Source organism: Heliconius melpomene, chromosome 2 (assembly GCF_056956725.1).
Source record: "Heliconius melpomene rosina isolate 202511_hmr_F chromosome 2, ASM5695672v1, whole genome shotgun sequence".
Taxonomy (NCBI): Eukaryota; Metazoa; Arthropoda; class Insecta; order Lepidoptera; family Nymphalidae; genus Heliconius; species Heliconius melpomene.
Window position 1 is genome coordinate 1,888,337 of NC_140390.1, and position 21,543 is coordinate 1,909,879.

At 32.5% G+C, this 21,543-nt stretch overlaps 1 protein-coding gene across 1 annotated transcript in view; it reads left to right on the forward strand.

Annotated features, from left to right (window-relative positions):
• Positions 1-8,848: 8,848 nt before the first annotated feature.
• The window catches only part of LOC146540289 (uncharacterized), a 42,322-nt gene continuing 29,627 nt past the window's right edge, over positions 8,849-21,543 (forward strand). The window contains exon 1 of the mRNA XM_085198589.1: positions 8,849-8,983. The gene's annotated coding sequence lies outside the window, so the exon portion shown is untranslated. The remainder of the gene's footprint in view (positions 8,984-21,543) is intronic.

The following is a 21,543-nucleotide window of genomic DNA, read 5'->3' on the forward strand; positions in this document are numbered from 1 at the left end:
ATATTGATTATATATTTAGACCTAGGCTTGTTTATTTCTTTTACCTTAGCGTTAGAGTCTATCACGACTCGGATATAACCTCAGAACTACCTTGATATATCATTCAATTTAATTGTGTCACTGCTATACTTATATATATTTTTAGTTTTTAGTTTTTATATACTAACTTTTACCTGACTTTTCTTCATATGTTTTTAATAAATGTAAAATAAATGAAATCATTGTTGATTTAGAAATAGAGTGTTTTATGTTTTTAGCTTCACGCTGTATCCCGCACTCTAATAAGATAGGCGTAAGAACCTGGGAACCTAGTTTTAAGACATCCCGTTCCCATTCAGACATTTACATACCCATTCACCACTGAACTTTGAAGTCTTTGCGTAACTTGCCCGCCTGCTCGGCGTAACTCAACGCCATCCCTTTTCTACTAGAGCGAGGAAATAACAATAAATAGGTTAACTAATTTCCCCGAGTGGGTATCGAACCCGTAACTATGGTGAAAAGGCCTTTACTTATAAAATAAGGCTTACGTTTTTCTTTTATTAAACCACGGCGGACTCTATATTGCGAATATATATTTTTAAAAGCTCAAGAGTTTTTTTTATTGAACACATAAATCTCACGCTAACACAATCAGAAATTCTGGTTCTTCAGGACTTCAGGTCTTCTCATGTGGCACCAAAAAAATCATTCCAATTATAATAAATAATTATAATAAATACGAACAGACGGAAATTAACTTATCAGTTTACCATATGGGAAAGTAACAGCGGCCTATTTTAAATATGGGTGATCTAGATTATAATATTAATAATACATTCTATTGGAATGTTGACAATTATAAACATATTAATCGACCTCCATTATATATTCCTATTGAAGTTCTAACGATACTATTAATTATTCTATATTCTATAGGTATATTAAAACTGTAAATCTCTTGTTATGCTGAGTGACTAATAATTGCGCGGCGTAGAACTCTGTAATTTGGTATGTGCATGTGGGCAGTGCATTGGCGTACCTAGCCTATATATTTTTTGCCTTTGACCTTACTTTCGAGTTTTTGTGTAACGTTGTTTTTCTTTTCAGGATAGCTAGATTTTTTCTTGGTAAAATTTCTAGGGTGGGCCAGACAATACTGAGGCTGGCATGGACTCTGCCCACACTATTCCTACGCCCATGAGGAAGAGAGAATCTAGAAAAAAGTCCCGAAATTTCAACGGGAACGGGAAAAAATGATGATATACACTAGGCATTTTATGACAAAAAATAATGAAAAATTATAAGGTGATAGGTATTTCATCAATTTTTATTTCAAATCTATATTGAAACTAAGGAACGAAAGTTTAAAGTGATTTAAGTAGTATGAATTATAAAGTAATACACTGAAGAAGAAAAAAATAATCTTTATTCTATTTCCATTAAAAATATTTTTTTTTGGAACTGATTGTTTTTTCATGGCAAAATAGAGCTCCTATTTTGTCATATCTATAGAGAACTAGGGATTGCACTTTAAAGTAACGCGGTGAAGTGATTGAGCCTGGAAAATACATATGTTTTTTTATATAATAAAACTCTTCTGTTACCGACAACCACTACTGTACTAAGTTGATTTTTTTTATTTTGGTTGGTCAGGGAGTGTAGAGGAACACTAAGAGACGATTTCCTGAAATTTCTATGGGAACGGAAATAAATGGGAGTTTTCACATTAAAAGCTCACTAAGAAACTTGCCGACGACGTCTAGTATTTGATATAATTTAAATAATCGAATACGTGACATCAATTCGAACATTATATAGAAGCTGGTGTCCAATCTTAAATTAAAAAAAAAACAAAAAAAAAAGTGAAAAAACGATAATCACAGGTTAATTACCTCGATAATGAATCCTAGATTTCCATTCTATTTCATTAAATCTAAATACAAGCAAAAACAAAGGAAGTTAGTTGTGTAGTGAAAGTGTTTACGGGCGCGGCCTTCAGTTTATCAATTATGTCTATTCTGTTACCCTTTTTAAGTATTTTGCTAGTTGATAAGCTAGTACGGCGTAGTTGAGATGCGCTTGAATGAACACGGTATTTTTTTATGCTTCACGCTGTATCCCGCACACAGCAGGGTAGACAGAGGAAATTTAGTGTTAAGATACACTGATCCCCCATTTTTCCAGAATTCAAGAATGAATATTACATATATTATTTCCTCAAGTTGGAATCGAACCCACAACCAGTCGAGCTTATAATCACACACTTGTACCCCTACGCCACGACTTGTCTCAACTTTTAGTTAGTAAAAGCTACTGGTTTTTTATTGAAAAAGCGGTAAAATATTCCGCCCCTTTCATGTCTGAATAAATAAAGATGGCGACAGTCTGTGTTGCAAGGCCACAGGAAATTTTAAGAAATACAAAATATCTATAACAACCTTGGCAATTCGAATTCAAATTGTTTTTATTCGATAATAATAAATTAGAAATAAAACTAGTCGGTCATTTCCTGTATTTTTTCAAAATATATATTAATTTTCAATGTCGTTCGATTTATCACTTGACACAATTAAGTACAATGCTATAAAAACAAATTTAGCACTAATAAATATAATAATAGTCAAATATTTATAAACAATTTTTAATTTTAAAATTCTTATTTATATTATTTTAAAGCTAACTAATATATATATATTTTGATATTTTTTTGTTATAATATATTTAATTCTAGACTTATAATATGAGAAGTTCAGATTTTTTACTAGAATACAAGTGAATGGACCTTATTCTTAATTCAATCGTATCCTTGACCTTGCTATCGTTATCTAAGGTCATGCCAATATTTTTTTTATTAGCACATAGCAGAGTAGGCATTACATTATTAATGATTCATTCCCCCGAGCGGAGATCGAACCCACAAACATCGCGGTACAGTCACACAAACATTCTTGCAAATTTCTATACTTAGACAGCTATAGTTCAGTCGTTAGTCTTCCCTTATTACGCGCGAATAGTAGCAGTGAGAGCCTACTGTTAGTGGTCTGTTAGAGCGGGTTCAAATCCTCGCAATATACAAAGATATAGTAAGATTGCGAAATTTTTCGTCTTATAAAAAAACGTAAATTTAATTATAGTATAGCTGTTTCTATTTTAGCTTCATCCTATATCCAGCATATAGCAAGGTAGGCTCATAACAAAGGGAACCTGGGAACCTAGTGTTAAAACCCTTCGTTCCCTATTCAGACAATTCCGTTCACCCCGTGCCCTATTCAGACAATTCCGTTCACCCCGTACCCTATTCAGACATCCCAGAGGACACTCGGAGGAATGAAATCGCTCTGGTAACAAGACAATGTGCGGCGTTGAAGTTTACCGACGAACGGCAATTTAAAATTCTTTTTAATGGAAAAACTCAAAACGAGAGCAGTCACGTCATCAAACTAGTATTTATTAAAATATTAAAAAAATATGTAAATACAAGACATCGTCCGTGGCATTTATTGAACTATCTAATAATAAAAAATTGTAAAATTACTACAAATTAATTTATAAATATCTACAATAATATAATTGAAGTTTTTATACAAATATGTTATAGATACATAAATTACATTTATTAGAACACCTTTAATGGCTAATTGGTGTAGGAAGTTGGTATTTCCGATTGTTATTAGAATGACCTTTTATAATTGACAAACAATCGCAATAAATATATGACAATGATCAGTCCACTTTAGGTTCCGGGTTCCGTTCCCGGTTGTGTGAAAGGTATCTATCTATCTATCTTTATTTACGCCATCGCGAAGGAGCGTTTGGCTATAAGCGTGGTAGTTGTTAGTTCTATTTCCCTTGAGGGAATATTTTACTTAAGCAAGGTAAACTGTGGCGTCGAGGTCATTCGCGGCGCATAGTGCACAAAGTGACTGTAAAATCGACTGATTGTGGGTCCGATTCCCAGTCGGAGATGAGATATTTATTAAAATATATATTTCCATTTCTAGGTCTCTGATGTCGAGGCTAAAGTACGGCGTTGAGTTCCGCCACTTAACACACAGTTTCGCCAAAATTCAGTAACTAAGTGGTAACTAAGTTCCCTCCTATCCTGCTGTGTGCAGGATAAAGCGTGAAGCTGATTGAAGTTATTTTTTTATTTTCACGGGATTTCAACTCGCTATTCCCTCAAGTTTTAAAAGACTGGGGGTCTTTCCATTTGCCACTAAAGCTTCTAAAATCCGGTAACAGGTATGTTACCTATGTAAGCTATTCTTGGTATTTTTATCATAGTAATTGATATATCCATAATAGAATTGAAATGACAGAACATGAAACAATTACAATTATATATCCTGAATGAAATTCTTTGTCGTTCAATGAATTGTAAACGCGATGGTTGTGGTTCGATTCCCAATCGGGGGATCTATTCTTTGGTCAGATAAAGAGACTAAACGAGGCCTGCTACGCAACGTGAAAATCAGGTAGAGAGTGAAGGAAGGTCTTAGCACGAAGTTTTCACTGCCTATCCTGCTATGTGCGGGATACAGCGGGTAACTAAAAAAAAATACTTATGTTCTCTTTATGAAGTTAGTGTTAATATTAAAGCAACAAAACAACAAAAATTTACAACAACATATATATATATTATGTTAACTTTGCAAGTTATAGAGTTATATTAGAGTAAGGAAAGTTCGTTAAAATTTTCCGTTCATAAAATATACGAAGAAACCGCAATTGGCCTTGATTTCAACGAATTGCACAATAATTTTTTTTAGCTTCACACTGCCATTTTCCACTTTTCACCTTTAAGTAGCGGAACTTAACGCCGCGCTCTCCCTTATTATTAGAGCGATGAAATAAAACTATTTAATAGAGTGGGAATCGATCCCAGAATCTGTCATGTTTACAATTGTGCTTGACACTTGCACTTCTGCGTCACGACGGCTAAGTTGAAGTTCGTTCACCATTTTTTGCTTAATAGTAAAACGATTAATTTCATACTTTTTGCTGGGCCAACGCTATAGAAATTATTAAACACACTATGAGAAAAATTTAACTTTTATGTTTTTTTAGTTCTTACAGTTAAAATTTTGTCAGCGGATTGAGCTTAAAAGTTTAAATCTTTTTTTAATTTTCCGCTTCGCTTAGAACGCCTAGTATCTATATAGGTAGATTAACGTGGATGTGGGTTCAATTCCCAGTCGTGTAAATGAAATATTTAATATTTTCATGTAATAACAGATTCAAACTAAATACGGCTTTGAGTTCTGTCACTCAACACGCAATGCCTCCGGTATTTGGTTAAGTGCGTTTTAATGAAAATGGAGAGTTCTAAAACTAGGTTCCCTCTGGCTAACTATGTGCGGGATACAGCGTGTGATAAAAAAAATTAAAAGTTATTTAGCAAATAAACATAAAAACTCTATCATCTATATATATAAAAGGACTTGTCCTCACTGACTGAGGTAAGACGCACGCACAGCCGTAACCGCTGGGTGTGGAAACGTGAAATTTGGACAGATGTTTACTTTCGTAATCTGGACATCCACTAAGAAAGGATTTTGAAAAATTTCAACCCTAAAGGGGCGAAATAGGGGTTGAAAGTTTGTATGGAAAAAAAATTAAATCAGCACCGATTTTTATAAAATTTGAAATTTAGATTTTTAAAAGTATTTAATTGAACACGTGTTTCATCGTTTTCTAGAATTCTCCCCCTAAGGGTGCAAATAAGGGGTTGAAAGTTTGTATATTTTTTTTTTAAATCGGCACCAATTTTTATAAAATTTGAAATTCAGACTCTTAAAAGTATTTAATTGAATACATGTTTCATAGTTTTCTAGAATTCTTCCCCTAAAGGTGCAAATAAAGGGTTGAAAGTATGTATGGAAAAATCTTTAAATCGCCACTGATTTTTATAAAATTTGAAATTTAGTCTCTTAAAAATATTTCAATGAACACGTTTCGTGGTTTATTAGAATTCACATCTAAATAAGTAAGCGAAGCTGCGCGCGTCCGCTAGTTAAACATAAATGACAGATAGATTGGAGGAACCTTTTTTCACAGTTTATAAGAAAAAAGGTTCCTTACAATATATATTTTTTTAATTTAGATGTATTCAATTCCTTTGAGAATTTACTAGTCGTGTAAATACGTGACAACCGACTACCGACTTCCGGGATACAGATTTTCTATACAATATAACAACAATAAATAAATCTATCTAGATATTTTGCGACGTAAATTAATTTATTTATTTAAGACTATCAAGAAGACTGTTTTTAGCCGACTTTGTCAGAAGGAGAGTAATGTTTTCGAGTGTATGTATGTATATTCATTTCGTTGAAACGTACAAATACCGTAAAACACTATGAAAAACAAAGTTCTGTTGGCGAAAAAATGTTGGTATTTTGGCTAGTTGTAGATAATTTACTACTCTCAATATATTATGTTCCTAATCTATGTTTGTTTCTACAGAACCCATCATGTGCGAGTCGGACTCACACTTGGCCACTTTTTTGTTTTACCTGCTCCTTTCTGTTTACCGAATATTAAAAAAATAATAGGTTCACAGAATTTTTTTCTACTATAGATTCCATTTTTATAAAAATAATAAGATTCGCGTGTCTAACAAACTAACTATCGATTATAGCGGCCGTCACCCACCAAGTACTTGGATATCTTGTTAATAACCCTATGAATAATTAAATAGCAATATAGAGGCAAATTACTATTATTAAGAAATAAAGTTAATAAAATATTTTTCTTTATTAGTTAAAGTTAAATATAATTTTGACATCAAATGAGGCTTTAGGTCATTTTTATTTACATTATTCCTAGTAGTTTTGGTACCTGACAAAGGTAGTAATTATAACGTAATTTAATATTATAATTATTTATTATTTTATATTTGATTTCAAGACAAAAGTAATAATTGTCGACAGTGCAAATAAAAAGTCGCCACCCTTCGTTCCCATGTTTCGAGGCATTGTGTGTTGAGTGGCGGAACTCAACGCCGCGAAATGAAAAAAGGCGTAGTGAAAAAATGAAAATATTAAGAAATAATAATTTCTTCCCACGAGTGGGGATAGGACCCACAACCGTGGCGTTACAGTCGCTCCCTTATGCCTGCGCCACTACGGCTTCAGGAATCTATCTTTTTTTTTACGGAAAAAGGACACGGCAAACGAGCATTCGGATCACCAGACGATGATCACCGCAGCCAACGACTCCGTGCAGCGCCAGAGGAGCTACAGGCTACTCCTATTTCACATTGTGGGCGGAAATGCATGTTATTCTTCTATATGTTTCTAGAACTTAGCGATACTTCCAAGTCGGAAAGCTAAAGCTATAAATAATATTAACTGCGTAGTTCTCAGCAAATTAAAATATATGAGCTAGCCTCGATCATTCATTTATTTCAATTTGTAATGGTGTAGAGTAAAATAATGGTTTATTTTAAAAACAAAAGTCTATGGTTGTGGCTTCGAATGTCTTCAGAATCCAGTGGAAATTGGAAAACGGAGTGTCGGAGACACTAGATTCTCTCTGCCTAACCTGCCGTGTGCTGAATACAGCGTAACGCTAAGAAAATAGTATAGTTTAATTATTTTATTAATAGTATAATTTTGAAAGTAAGTATAGCAACTATTTTTCTCGGGGCCAATATTATATACGTCATAGTAGTGGGATCGTCCCCTGCCGATAAAACAATAAAGTTTCATATAAATCCGTTCAGTAGTTTTGGCGTAACAGTGGTACAAACATCCATTTATAATACAAGTAGGATGTTACAAGTTCTATTCCAGATCTAGTATAATTTTCCATTACACATTTTTTTATAAACAATGTAATTTAAGCAACAATTACACTTCAATAGTTATTAATAAAGGTAGTTTGCTTCGTCATTGCAATCAATGGCGCATTTTTTCTAAGTCCAACCACTGGAAGGAAACGATATAAGCGAGTAATTTTAATTGTTATGTTGGTACTGGAATGTACCTACGTTTTCCACTTGTTTTGTAGATATAATTAAAACTGCATAAATCGGTTATAATTATAGGAAAAAAGCAGCTTCTTATTTCTTACCACATACCAGGTAAGGCAAAGGGAACCTAATAAATTTTCGAGATATTGCTGATTGAATGGAGGGATTCAATGCCCCGCTTCATCTACCAGAATGATAAAATGTTAATCAAGTAAATACGTATGGCATAGTGTTCAGAGCATTTCGACGGTTTTAAAGTGGGGCAAAGTGGGTTCAAATCCCGTTAAGTTATTTTTTATACGATTTCTAAATAAGTATTCTTTCTTTTCTAAGCGTGGAATAACACTTTAAAATGTTAAAAATATTTAATAAGTAGCATTCTCTCGTGCCAAACGATAATTCTAAGTTCAAATCAAAAATCAAATCTACAGAGATGCTTACAACATAAATAAGTTGCAACTTGTCAAGCTTGTCAAGCTACATCAACATTCTTACACCCCTACAAGCTAGTAGCTTGACAAGCTTGGGTTCGTTCTGAACCCAGTGTCAAACATTTCATTCTTCACTTTTCGCCAAATTTTTCGAGACATGGTGGTGGCTTTCTCCGCGCTTTGTTTTGTTTCTCGATAGATGAAACGAAACTACACTACACCCTCAACCTCAAAAGTATATATGTTCATAAATAACTATTAATTTATGCACATTTCTTGCACAATATTGAAATAAAAAAATATATAAAATATCTTTAAGTACATTTACTCGGACTTGAAGTACTGAAAACCTTCGTGGTATGTAAGATCTACATCACAGTTAGTAGCCGACGCGCAGCTACCACCGGCGCACGCGCAACCTAGTAAATTAAAATTTAGAGGTTGTTGAAACAATGTACTACTATTATTAGTTGAAATTTTAATAAGAATTTTAAGAAGATACGTATGACATTTGAATTTGCCGCGCTTTTTGGTAAAATTTAGTTGTCAAGTGTTTTTTTTTATTTGGTGTGTTGTGAATAGCAGTCTAAGGGTGAGTTTTATTATTAAGTTTATAATTAAGTTAATAATTATAGTTTTTATTTTTTATTTTCTATATGCAGTTATGGTTTTTCTTTGACATTAAAATGATTTTTTTTTTGATAACTGAACACCTACTTTTTAATTAAAAATGCGGATATTAAAATTTTACTTCATTTAAATCTGTCGTGGTGCAACGGCATATCGTCTGACTTCTTTACTCTGGATCCTAGAGGAACTCGTAGCGCGGCGTTGAGTTTCTCCATTCAACACATAAAGCCTCCAATAATTGGCGGAAAGTGGGGAACAACTACTAGGTTCCCTCTGCCTACCCTGCTGTGTGCGGGATACAGCGTGAAGCTGATTTATTTATTTGATTTTATTTAAGTATAAGCCTATTCATTACCTCAACCCTTTTCAACCTATTTTCTATATATTTTGTTACGGTACATATATTATTAGATGACAATGAAATTCTCTAAAAAAAAAAAATTAACTCGAAAGCTTTAAGTGCAAACAGCACAATTAATCAAATTTCGAGTGGGGATGGAACCCACAACCAGTCACGTTTACAATCAAACCGTGCCCTTGCGCTACTTTACTGGCATCAAACTTTTTAACTTTCATATGTACATTTTTCCAAAAGAAAGAAAAATACTTTTTTTTAAGACGTGAAATTTAAAGAATTATGGAAATCATTCAAGGGGCTTTCTAACACGTGTTGGGATCAAACCCCGCTACGACAAAATTTTTGTATGTTCTAAAAAGATAAATACATTACTGCTTTAGAAAGAATATTATTATAGTATTTTTTTTATCTAGAAACAAGTTAAAAGATTTAATCAAAAATTGAGCTTTTTTGGCCATATTAGCTTTTTATATGTTTTTTACGTATTAACACGAAAAAGCGAATTCTATCCTTTTTGTATAAATTTAATGTCGTATTAAAATTATTATTATTAATATGACATTAAATTTAAATTATATTTAATATATTAATATTATTATATTTAATATAACATTAGAAAATATTCTGCCACAGTAAGTGGACTCGATCCTCGATCACATTTCCTAGAATAGATTAAGTCCACAGTTTCTACCAAGAAATTTGATGGATCCATCACGTCAATTGCACCAGCTATCATTATTACAGTATAAAGAAATAACTATAATATGTGGTAATATATATTGTGACATAATTATAAGAAAAAACAAGGAAAATAGCGTTAACTAATCAATATTTAATAATTATTTTTTAAATTAATGAATAACTAATTAAAATAATTAAAGTTTTTATATTATAATTATATGTTGTATTAATATTAGTTTCTTTTTAAATTTATTTTTAATTTTCTGCTAACAACTATTTATGTTCCTAATCAAGTGCAGGTAATGCTAATATGACATAGTGGCTGTGGGTTCGTTACCCACTCTAGGGAATGAGTTATTTTCATTGAATGAAACATGTCGTTTGATTTACCCCTCTTTATTAAGACTCTAGGGGTGACTTTTGAACCCCTAAAAAGCTGAACTTAATTTATAATGCCTAGAATCGACCTGCATTCAAAACTGTTATTTTTTATTTTGTCGCTTAATTCGTGCTTACATAATATAATCTATTTCTCTCTCGTTTCGCTATTCAAAACTTAGTCTTGAATTCGGGCGGAAAGTGGAATGTTAAGACATTCCACTTTAACTTTTTCTCATTTTACCCAGAATACAGAATAATATCAGAACAAACACTCATACAATGTTTCAAATTAAAGATTTTATTGATTATTTTCATCGAAGCATACAAAATAGAATTCGTTACCATTTAGTTCTCGGTACTACCACTGAGCCATAATGGTGTTTATTGTATAGATATGGCCTTACTTGTAAACAAGTTGGATTCGTCAAGTCCTTGATTTTGTCATTGCACTGTCATCGTGAATTTGCCACTTCATTTTGTAATTGAAAATTTTATTACTAAAGTTAACCATTAATAGGTTTTTATATAGTCTTTTTATAGAGTATTAACTTACTTTATTTAAGTTCTTATATAACTATGTTTAAACGTAAGTACTATTATATTAATATTGTTGCTACATATTTGGGATTCTTTATGGGAATATTGAGTATAAAATGGCTGAACTCAGCACCGCTGTATAGGCTATTTATAAAATACTAGCGGCCTGCAGCCAGCCAGCCAGTTTTGCCAGCTTAAAGTTATTTTTTTATTGTAGCTATTTTTTGATAATAAAATAGTAACTGATCGATTTCTATACATGACAGATATGTATGTGCCTACATGAAAAAAAATGTTATTAGGGCCAATATCATAGATCCCAAAACAAAGATTTTTTTTATCTGTTTGTGTGTTAGTCTGTGGTTTGTGCACGCTAATCTCAGAAATAGCTTAACCGATTCAAATCCAGTAGTGAATATTGTGTCCTGGCAAGCTTATATAAACATTTATTGTCTGTATTATTTCAATCCGTTCATAAAAAAGTTATATCGACGTAAAGTATTTTGTTAATTACTGTAAAATAATTATTCTATTGAATTTTGAATTTGTATTCGCCTTGTGTAGTTCAAGCGGGTGAAGCCGCGAGGTAGGTTGTAAATGTTTCCATAATATATTTTCTATCACACGACTCAAGCAGAAATTATTCAGCCACATGTACAAGGGCATAAAACTTAAATTACTGCTGGCTGAACGGCGGTGAACATTTGCTTCAGTGGAGACTAAAAAAAAACAAAATCTAGTCATGTGTATAAAAAAGACCTTGGCGGTAAAAGTTGTTAAAAATAGGTTTTTTTTTAATATTTAAATTTTATTATTTTAAAGAATTCGAGATATTTTTTTATAATGATAATAGATTAATTCATTATACTTTTTTTTTCAATATAAACATTTCGTCGACGCCGTTGTCAGCCAAATTTTCGAAACAGCATGTTAAGTGGAGAAATTTAACACTACGTCTACCATGCGGGTAAATGAAGATAAATTAAGTATAACCATTCCCTGAATGGAGATGTCCCTGCGCCTACGCCCTCTTGAAAAATTCAGTCACTGTTTTAAAAACGTAACAATGACTGTCTGCTCTGTAATGATATTTTCGACCCTGAACTTCGATACTGGTCTTGCAAGTGAAAGGATTGGACAACATTATGCAATAAAGTAAAGAAATTTAAACTTTTAGAGTTTAACTTTTATTTTGTAAGGACATTTTGTATTTAGTGTTTTTCAACATTTGTAAGGACCTTTCCTTGTATTTAGTGTTTTTCAACACTGTCTTCTTCTCAACGCCGCGTTTTGCCTCGTTACCAAAGGGAGGTAATAAAGATACTAAATATGTCATTACCCCGAGTGGGTATCGAACCCAAGACGTACCATCACGTTAACAACTATATGCTTGTGCCTCTGCGCCTGTACACGACGGCCTATACAAAGATTAGATTTCTTAAAACCAATAGGATGTTCTAGAAGCTAAGCCGGGTAATGTTAAAATGATATAATTAATTAGTTATTTTATTTAATAATTATTTAATTTAATTTTAATTTAGTATTATGTATATTGCATATATCTATCCGGCAGTCTCAGTTTGTTACGGATATTGACCCGTACTGCACGTTGGGCAAACCACCTCTCACCTTTTCAATGTCATACATAATATTTATGAAGAAAAAACTAAAGCCAGCAGCTATTTCCGGTTTCTGAAGAAATTGGCATGGCTGGTTATTAGGGAAAAAAGGATATGGAGAATTAAAATTAAATTAAATCACCTTCACCAGAGCGAAGAAATGAAAATATAAATTTAAATAAATATTACAATGATGAAAATTAATATTGATAGATATATATCTTTTTTTTAAATTACTTTATTATTATAATATTGTTTACTTCTATTCTATTCTTATATTGCTAGCGAGGTAATTGCTCATTGTCGTAGCTTTTTTGCTCATTTTACTACTTTAATTATGATAAAATAAATTTAAAATTGTAATAAAATGATTTATTTTTAGTATGATTACGTTGGAATTAAAATAAAATCTGCATTTATATACAAAACCTCTCCGTAACTGAGTGACTGCCAGACAACTCACTAACTATACCGATATAGTTAAAATTAAAGACAAAGAAGTAGGTAAAAAAGTGTAGGGGAACCCTGAAACTACTTATTTATAAAAAAACAAATAAAAGTCGTAAAGAGGAAAAATATAGAGAGATCCTAGTTTCCGTTTTATAGTCGAATTTAAAAAAATCAATGTTTCTTAACAAAAGAAAGTAAGTAAAAATAATATTCTTTGTAATACTTATGCGAAGTATAAAATAATATATTATATGAATAAATAATATAATAAACCTTGTTTTAGTCAATTTGCAAATGCTAATTATAAACAGGAATATTGACCTTAAATTTACACGGAAATAGGTAATACTACGAGAAGTTGCTTATATTAACTAATAAAATATTTTAACTGACTTCTACAAAAGGAGGTTTATTGTTATATTAATTGAAACCTATATTGAAACAAATTGTTCATTTATAGCATTCATAGAAAAACAAAAATACAAACAAATTAATAAGCTAACTAAAATGAAAAATAACTTTACTTAAAGTAATATAGTGTGTTGCTTCCAGAATTCGGTGGAAAGTGGGGAATGGCGTTTTAACACTACTTCTCTGCCTACCCTGCTGTGTGCGAGATATAGCGTGAAGCTGATTTATTATGTATAATATTTGTTTCTCGCGTATCCCGTCCTTAATTGAGTTCACACGTTTATTTAGGCCTACACATACTAAAACCTAGGTGGTCGCGTGTTCTGTGTATTTTAAGAGATGTGTAATTAGTTGTTAAAACGCACGCGATATCGTCGATTCTTATATTCGTTAAAGATCAATCTAAAATATATTGTTAATTTGAGGCTAGTCGTGGCGTATAGGCAGAAGTGCGTGACTGTAAACACGACTGGTTGTGGGTTCGATTCCCACTCGAGGAAATGAATTCACATTTTCATGCATTGCATGTTGACTGGCGGAACTCAACGCCGCCGTTTACTTCAATACCAGAGCGAAGAAGGCCTCGATACATTATTTTTACATATAAGTTTCTGGAAAAATATGGTATAATTGAATGAAACCGACAAATCTGTAGCTCGAATATAGGAAATAATCTCATATGGTCCACGATCTTTGATTTTCACGTGAAGAAAACTACAGATCACCATGCATGTGGTCTATAGTTTTCTTCATTCGTACTCCCATGATAGCATGATAGGCAGGTAACGTCAAAACACTCTGTCCTTCATTATGCGACGTAAATCGAGACACTACGAGTTGACGGTCCTCATCGCTGTGCTTTGTCTCGCAAGAAGAAAAGGAAACAATTATAATATAATCGTTATTTTCGTTCTCTCTGACTGCCTCGTTATTCGATACAGCGTGAAGCTAGTTTAGTTTATAGTTTTATAATCATTATCTTAGAAAATTGTTATCATTAACTTAGAAAATTTATCATTACCTCAGAAAATAACTTTAATATAATCATTCTTCAATTAGACTTCGAACCGACAACCATCGTGTTAACAGCCGGACCCTCCTACTGTGCACTATATCCTTTTTTAATGCGGAATTAAAATAAATCTCGACATACTAATATGTGGGTAGATATATTAAAAGTTATTTATTTCAATAGAATTTGACTCGTGACTACTGCTTGCGGAAATTACGACAATTACAATGTCATTGTTAAGATCTTATTGATTGATAAGTAAGCCGTTTACACGTTTTCTAATGACAACTTTAATGGATTGCTCATGTTCTTTTCTGTAGGATAGTGGGTTGAAATCCTGAGGTAGTTCTTTGATATATTGTGCAGGGTATCATAGGTTTTGGGTTCGATCCCCACTCGAAGAAATGAAATATTTATTTAAATGATTCAATAATTTCTTCACGCTGGTGTCTAGGCAAAGCGCGGTGTTGAGTTCCACCACTCAACACTCAATGCCTCCAGAATTCGGCGGTACCTGGGGAACGGAGTGTCTTAACACTAGGTTCCCTCTGCCTACCCTGCTGTGTGCGGGATAAAGCGGGAAACTAAAAAAACATACAATAAATCTAGCATAAAATCAAACCTGTAACCTTCACTACAAATAACATAATACATACACTAGTTAATGGTCAATGTTAAGGGAGATGTGTAATCAGTATACTGCAGCAATCAGACACTGGGCGCGAAGGCTTGGAGACGACCTTGGCCCAGTTGGTGTCTAATATAATAACGGCTATTGTCTGTCTGTGCTACTAGATAATGCGTAAAAAATATTGTTCTGTAATTTCTATTTTTTATTTATTTATTTGTAAGTTCGAGTTCTACTTGTAACTTGTTAGCGCAGTGTTGTCGGCACAAACGTGCGACTGTTAACACCTCAGGTTGTGAGTTCAATTTCAACTCCTAGGGAAGGATTTAAGTCCAGGCTCTCTAGGCCTAGTCCAGCTTTGCTTAGATTTGTTTGCATGAACGTTTTTTTCAAGGTACATATTTACTCTAAAAAAAATTTTTGAGTTACACACATACACTTGCGAAAATTAATTTTTTCAATGTTTTCATTAAGAAACGGGAATATTAAATATAGTTTCCCCTAAATGGGAATCGAATTCACAATCGTCGTGCCTCGTACCCCTGCGCCAAGACGCGACGGCTTTAATCGGTAAAAGCTATTTATTTTATAATATAAATGCAAATAACACAATGCAACTTCCACTAAGAAAGTAGATATCTTAATAATCAAAAGTCCATTTTGAATTTTAAAAAGAGGCGGTGACAATGAGAGGTTGTATTTCATACAAAAATATATATTTGAATAATGCTATGTACTTTCTTTTCATTTAAGAAAATAATAATAATATTGAGGCACAGTTTGTGGCTTTAAGGGCGGAGGTTGTGGCTTCGATTCTCGTTTGGGGATTTTTTTTATTTATTTCGTCGTATTGGAAACGGGACAGAGTGCGGTGATGGCGATGCCGTTACTCGTCACACAATGATTCGAAAATTATACGATACAAAAATTTCACAAAAATAAACGAAGTAACTTTTAGCACTAACATATTTTGGTTTACAGAGCTAAATGTAGGACACGCGCAAAGATAAAAAAATCATAAAACGATATTTCAAAATATTGTTCTTTTACGCTATAACCTGGGTAGACGGAGGGAATAAAGTATTAATACACGCGTAAGGATCGCCCCACGCGTCGTTAATTTTTCTCTTTATTTTTTTTGTTTTTTTTGTTAGCTGTGCACATAACGGCGCAGGCAAAAGGTACCTGGGCACCTAATATTAAGAACCTTCCATCCACACTTTCCACCGAATTCTTGAGGCATTGAATATTGAGTGGCGGAATTCAACAAGGAAATGAAAATATAAAATTTCCCTGAGTGAGAATAGAACTAACAACCGCATTGACAGTCGCATACTTGTGCCCCAGCGCCAGGAGGGCCTCTTAACTAATTGTATTTTTCATATATTATATACTTTTGGTTTATAATCTACATTCTATAGATTCATAATTGTATTCAAATTCAGTTTAAATATATAACAAAGTAATACGTTCTCCTTGGACTTTGAAAGTATTGGTGACCTACTTTTAAAACAATTACCAATAAAGTCCTGCTGCGTTATATTTAAATACATTTCTATGTCCTGATAAAAAATGATTTTTGATTATAAATTGGTACCTAGTTGCGGTCAGTCGTGGTGCAGGGGTTTGTGATTGTAATCGTCACTAGTTGCGGGTTCGATCCCCACTTATTTAAATGATTTTTTTTCTGGCGTTGACTTCTGTCACTCAACACGCAATGCCTCAAAAAATTCGGCAGAAAGTGGGAACGAAGTGTCTTAACACTAGGTTTCCTCTGCCTACCCTGCTGCACGCGGAATGCAACGTGAAGATGATTAAAAAAAATATTAAAAAGAAAAAAGCGTAAAATGTCTCAAGAAACTTCAAAGTGTTTGTTGCAGAAAAACCAAATCAGTTCTTCATATCATTTTTAGCAAATAGCAAAATAGCTTGGCATCTTAATTAATCTAATGTAAAGACATTCCGAATTTTCGAGGCAATGCGTGTAGAGTAGCTGAACTCCACGCCGCTTTTGCCTTCTTGGTACCAGAGCGAAAAAATGAAAACAATAATGAATAATAATTCATTCCCGCGAGTGAGAATCGAACCTGCAACCGTCGCGTTACGGTCACACGCTTGTGACTGCGCTATGATAGCCTCCACTCTTTAGCATAGATAACTATAAGCCATTAATAATTTAACACGCGTCTCTTATTGTTCATAGATTGTCTACTTTCCACCTTATAAGGTCATTTAGGTATTATTGTGAAGCCTGAATATACAATACCTAGATGATAATTGTATTACGAAAGAAAGTTTTTTTTAGCATCGATTCATTCTTTCTCACAAAAAATCCCTGTATTTTAGGATTCCGTAACTTATATGAAAAAATGGAACTCTAATAGGATTACATAGTGGTTCGTGTGAAAAACTAAGTAAAACTGAATGTCTGAAGTGACAACTTAACAATAAAGGAAACAATTCGAAAAGTTATTTTTTTATTTTATTAAATATTTCAAAGAAAACAAATCATTACATATTTTTTAACATATAAGCATTTGCCCGTCTTTCCTGTTGACCTATAATCCTGAAATTGATACCTAGCCTAGGTGGGTGACTCCGACTCGCACTTAACTAGTTTTTAAATATAATAATACATTTTAAAGTGTTATTCCACACGAAACACAAAAAAAAATATCTTTAGAGAACGTATAAAAAATTGAATACAGTTGGACTAATGTCTCTTGGAACAGGAAGATCCAGAAAGTCCAGAATCATTTATTACATTTTTTTTTATTACAGCCCATTCACATTTAGTTCCAGTATTATGAATAAAGATATTTTAAATCATAAACTATATGGTAGAAAAACTCTACATTCTCTATATAATAGTTCATAATAAGGGCGATCAATACTGAGGGTTCCACGTCCAGGCATAAATAGATTGGCTGGGTCACACACGGGAAAGGGTTTTGTTTGAAATGGGACGTGTTTCCGATAACATGTACCTAGGCGAGTTAAAAAAAACATGTATAATTTTTTAGATATTTGTGACATGCAAATGCAAGAATTCTTGTGAAAAGTGGGAACGGAAGTGTTTACTTGGGAACGGAGTAGGCTCTGCTTATCCTGCTATATGCGGGATATAACGTGAAAATATATTTGAATAAAGAATGTTTTAAATTTAAGCCTACAAATACTCTACGCCAGTCGTAACCAAGCATGAGACTTAGAGTCTCATGCTTTTTTTAAGCTACAGGTTGTGGGTTCGATCCCCACTCGATTTATCATCTATATATATAAAATCGAAAGGTCACTCACTCATCACGAAATCTCAGAAACTACATGTGCTAGGAATCAGAAATTTTGCATAGGAGTTACTTATAGGACGTAGGTGCTCGCTAAGACGGGAATTCGCAATATTCGACTTCTAAGGGGGGTCATAATCAGAAAAAGTGTACTTTTTGTGTCTTTTCTTGTCCCGCTACTTTGAATGCGTTTTAAAAATACAATTTTAAAGATAATTTGAAATATTTTGCCATTTACGATAAATTTATTTATTAACTTAAAGATTTTTGTAATATTTTAAATGTATTATGGAAAATAATAGTATTTTTTGTTAGTTGCAAAAAATCTTTCAAAATGCTTCCATACAATTTTACGTGTCCCATTCACCACTTTACTTTTTAAAAATTGATTTGTTACGAATATTTATGGTTTTATTTGATTTCAGATATGTTTATATTACTTTACATTATGCATAATATCAAATAGAACTATTTTTATTGATACATAATTTAATAAATAATATATATTAGTTAAGTAAATTTGTCCCAAAATATTGTCTTTTTGTTACTCAGGGTTAATAACGTACAATTAAATAATGAATGCAATTTTGAATGGTGTTTAATATTATTTTTTGTTGTGGCACCATTATTGTAAAAGTCAATGCTGTCGTAGCTACAACAAGTAGTGTTCTCGCAGCAGTTGAGGGGTTCAAATGTTTTAGAGGGAATGCGTGAAATTATATCTCAGGGTTATAAACGGCTTTTATTTTGGTAATATTCTATAATTTCGTTTTCTTGTTTATGTTATTTGCCTCTTTTTACAAAATCTCAAAAAAGAACTTCAGTGCTTGCACATGCAACACGTGGCTTATGAGCAAATATTTAAAAAGGTTAGAATTTCTCAGATTTCATTCTCAATTTCGTTACATTTCGTTACGTAACGAAATTGAGAAAATATGAAGCCTAGTTCACAATTACGTTACCAATGTTTTCTTATATATGTTTATAATAAAATTGTAACGACCAGGTGCTTGTATATGGAAGATATGTATATAAGAAAAAAAATTGCTGGCATATGAAAAAAATTATTAGTGACTTTTCATAACGTAAAGTAACCAAAAATAATAATTTTTAAGTTTTTTGCTTGTTTGCTTGTTTGTCTATGTGTTTGTGCACGCTAATCTCAGAAACAGCTGAACCGATTTAGTTAAAAAATTTTTTTATTCTTCCTGAAATTAGTTGTAATTTTGTGATTATTATTTTTTGATATATATTTTTGTATTTCAGTAAGCGTCATGGCTCTTATGTCAAATGCTGAAACACATAAAATATATAGAGAACGTCTTAAAAAGACCAATCGTACAAAGAATTAAACTTAATTCCAATGATAACGACTCAAATTTTGATAAAGTGAATTTAATTTTATCATTAACTTTGTGATCTCTAACTAGAAATATAAGTTTATTACGTTACGAACTAACATTATTATATTGTTAATATTGTCACTTTGTTATGTTTTCTTCTTACATTTATAATCTGTTAATTCAACGATTTAATCTTTAAAATTTTGATCTGTGTCTCATTAAATAAAAAAAACAATAGTTTTATTCATATAATATCGTTATTTTGTTGTGTATAATGCCTTATGTCATCAGTTTCGTAACAAACATTATCAGTATTGTTACTTATCAGTTACGTTACGAATACGAAAATGTCTACTTTTCTGATTATGACCCAGGGGTTGTTTTTGGGGTTGAAAGTTTGTATGAAACTTCGTTACTACAAATGCTAGGAGTCTCAAATTTTGCATGGACGTCACTTTTAGGACGTAGTCCTACAACATAGCCCTACGCAGGCGAAGCCGCGGGCGGGCCGCTTGTATTTAATATTTTCATTTTCTCACTCGGCGGAAAATGGGGACTAGATGTCTTAATGGGAACGGAGTGTTTTAACACTAGCTTCCCGGGTTCCATCTGCCTACCCCGCGAAGTATGGGACACCTCGTGACGTTAAAAAATATCTTTACAATTACGTCATTACAGTTGATGAAAGTAATACAATTCTGTTTTATCAACATGTAAAAAGACAGTAAGGACGTTGGAGAATGTAGACACCGCCTTGAACTTCTCGCCTTGTGTCTGGAAATGTGATAGCGCTTTCAAACTTTACCTTAAAAAAAGTCACTTTTTATTATCTGGACTGCATTATTGTCGTGAATGCAACTGTTAAGCAGCTTATATTTCCCTTTTCTCTGCTTTCCATGGATTCATATCTCACCATGCCATATTACCTATATGATTCGGAGATAACTTTCTAAGGAGTTGTGTTGTGCTCCGCCAGAGTTTTGGAAGGTAGGGATCGGAAGTCTGCCTGCTCTGCAGAATACAATATAAAGAAGAAAAAGATGACTAACCGTAGGTTATGGGTGTCATTGAAGAGACTTACCCGATGTAACATAGCCTATATAGCATATATAGATATGTGTGTTTTTTTTTGTATGTTTAATTATAATAGTTGAAAAAAGTTTTTTTAAACTCCGAGCACAAAAAAAATATTCACCTTTGAAATATATTTTTATAAATACCTCAATATCTAAAACTCCAAACTCCAAACTGAATCAAAGTTTTACTAAAATCGGTTCAGCATTGTGGAGTGCACAATCGTGCGTAAACAACAACTTATATAATTTTATTGTAATATATTTTTTAAAAATATAGGATTAACAAAGACCCATGACCTCATTATATAATAATCTCTAGACTTAATATGATATTACTTCTTAGCACGAAGGTCCTAGTTGTATTGTTATGTAAGTTGATTGCGAAAATTGATCTGAAAAAAAATTTTCCTAAGACCGCCGTGGCACAGTGTAAACGCGACGAATGCGGGTTCGATTCCAACTCGAGAATTAATTATAGGTTTGATTTGACCATGCGAGAGAAGCAGCGGGTAAAGTATATAGTGATATCGTTATATAAAATTTTATAAGCTGCAATATTTTTTACGATCCACTTATACAAAAATTACTTTAGTTTACTTATTTAAAAGCAAGGCTAAGGTCAAAATACTGTCACGATTAAATATTTGTTATGTAACAAATTATATTATTAAAAAAAAACAAGATGGATTAACTTGATTCTATCATTTTCAATTACTTAAACATTGCTGTCGTTTATTTA